Genomic DNA, 3,034 nt, shown 5'->3' with positions numbered 1-3,034 from the left:
AGACGTCACGCTGACCGTACGTGTGTTGAACACGGAGGTGCCGTCCGTTCGGCGCTAGGATCTCCGGTGATTTGGATCACGTCGAGTACGTCTTCCTCATCCCCGTTCTTTGAACGCTTCCGCGCGTGATCTACAAAGGTATGTAGATGCAATCCAATCACTCGTTGCTAGATGAACTCATAGATGGATCTTAGTGAAACCGTAGGAAAATTTTTGTTTTCTGCAACGTTCCCCAACAGTGGCATCATGAGCTAGGTCTATGCGTAGTTCTCCTTGCACGAGTAGAACACAATTTGTTGTGGGCATAGATGTTGTCAACTTTCTTTCCGCTACTAGTCTTATCTTGATTCAGCGGTATTGTGGGATGAAGCGGCCCGGACCGACCTTACATGTACGCTTACGTGAGACTGGTTCCACCGACTGACATGCACTAGTTGCATAAGGTGGCTAGCGGGTGTCTGTCTCTCCCACTTTAGTTGGAGCGGATTCAATGAAAAGGGTCCTTATGAAGGGTAAATAGAAGTTGACAAATCACGTTGTGGCTATTACGTAGGTAAGAAAACGTTCTTGCTAGAACCCTTTTGCAGCCACGTAAAACTTGCAACAACAATTAGAGGACGTCTAACTTGTTTTTGCAGCAAGTGATTTGTGATGTGGTATGGCCAAAGTTGTGATGAATGATGAATGATATATATGTGATGTATGAGATCATGTTCTTGTAATAGGAATCACGACTTGCATGTCGATTAGTATGACAACCGGCAGGAGCCATAGGAGTTGTCTTTATTTTTTGTATGACCTGCGTGTCATTGAGAAACGCCATGTAAATTACTTTACTTTATTGTAAACGCGTTAGCCATAGTAGTAGTAATAGTTGGCGAGCAACTTCATGGAGACACGATGATGGAGATCATGATGATGGAGATCATGGTGTCATGCCGGTGACAAGATGATCATGGAGCCCCAGGATGGAGATCAAAGGAGCTATGTGATATTGGCCATATCATGTCACTATTATTGTTTGATTGCATGTGATGTTTATCATGTTTCTGCATCTTGTTTACTTAGAACGACGGTAGTAAATAAGATGATCCCTCATAATAATTTCAAGAAAGTGTTCCCCCTAACTGTGCACCGTTGCGACAGTTCGTTGTTTCGAAGCACCACGTGATGATCGGGTGTGATAGATTCCAACGTTCACATACAATGGGTGTAAGACAGATTTACACACGCAATACACTTAGGTTGACTTGACGAGCCTAGCATGTACAGACATGGCCTCGGAACACAGAAGACCGAAAGGTCGAGCATGAGTCATATAGAAGATACGATCAACATGAAGATGTTCACCGATGTTGACTAGTCCGTCTCACGTGATGATCGGACACGGCCTAGTCAACTCGGATCATGTTATACTTAGATGACCGGAGGGATGTCTATCTAAGTGGGAGTTCATTGAATAATTTGATTAGATGAACTTAATTATCATGAACTTAGTCTAAAATCTTTACAATATGTCTTGTAGATCAAATGGCCAACGTTGTCCTCAACTTCAACGCGTTCCTAGAGAAAACCAAGCTGAAAGACGATGGCAGCAACTATACGGACTAGGTCCGGAACCTGAGGATCATCCTCATAGCTGCCAAGAAAGATTATGTCCTACTAGCACCGCTAGGTGACGCACCCGTCCCACAGAACCAAGACGTTATGAACGCTTGGCAGGCACGTGCTGATGATTACTCCCTCGTTCAGTGCGGCATGCTTTACAGCTTAGAACCGGGGCTCCAAAAGCGTTTTGAGCGACACGGAGCATATGAGATGTTCGAAGAGCTGAAAATGGTTTTCCAAGATCATGCCCGGGTCGAGAGATATGAAGTCTCCGACAAATTCTTCAGCTGTAAGATGGAGGAAAATAGTTCTGTCAGTGAGCACATACTCACAATGTCTGGGTTACATAACCGCTTGACTCAGCTGGGAGTTAATCTCCCGGATGACGCGGTCATTGAAAGAATCCTCCAGTCGCTTCCACCAAGCTACAAGAGCTTTGTGATGAACTTCAATATGCAGGGGATGGAAAAGACCATTCCTGAAGTATTTGCAATGCTGAAATCAGCAGAGGTAGAAGTCAAAAAGGACCATCAAGTGTTGATGGTGAATAAAACCACTAAGTTCAAGAAAGGCAAGGGTAAGAAGAACTTCAAGAAGGACGGCAACGGAGTTGCTGCGCCCGGTAAGCAAGCTGCCGGGAAGAAGCCAAAGAATGGACCCAAGCCCGAGACTGAGTGTTTTTATTGCAAGGAAGTGGTCACTGGAAGCGGAACTGCCCCAAATACTTAGCGGACAAGAAGGCCGGCATCACGAAAGGTATATGTGATATACATGTAATTGATGTGTACCTTACCAGTACTCGTAGTAGCTCCTGGGTATTTGATACCGGTGCGGTTGCTCACATTTGTAACTCAAAACAGGAGCTGCGGAATAAGCGGAGACTGGCGAAGGACGAGGTGACGATGCGCGTCGGGAATGGTTCCAAGGTCAATGTGATCGCCGTCGGCACGCTACCTCTACATTTACCTTCGGGATTAGTTTTAAACCTTAATAATTATTATTTAGTGCCAGCTTTGAGCATGAACATTGTATCAGGATCTCGTTTAATTCGAGATGGCTACTCATTTAAATCCAAGAATAATGGTTGTTCTATTTATATGAGAGATATGTTTTATGGTCATGCTCCGATGGTGAATGGTTTATTCTTAATGAATCTCGAGCGTAATGCTACACATGTTCATAGTGTGAGTACCAAAAGATGTAAGATTGATAATGATAGTCCCACATACTTGTGGCACTGCCGCCTTGGTCACATAGGTGTCAAACGCATGAAGAAGCTCCATGCTGATGGACTTTTAGAGTCTCTTGATTACGAATCATTTGACACGTGCGAACCATGCCTCATGGGTAAGATGACCAAGACTCCGTTCTCAGGAACAATGGAGCGAGCAACCAACCTATTAGAAATCATACATACTGATGTGTG

Source organism: Triticum urartu, chromosome 4, assembly GCF_003073215.2.
Source record: "Triticum urartu cultivar G1812 chromosome 4, Tu2.1, whole genome shotgun sequence".
Taxonomy (NCBI): Eukaryota; Viridiplantae; Streptophyta; class Magnoliopsida; order Poales; family Poaceae; genus Triticum; species Triticum urartu.
The sequence above is the reverse complement of the archived record's forward strand: the minus strand, read 5'-3'. Positions refer to the sequence as shown.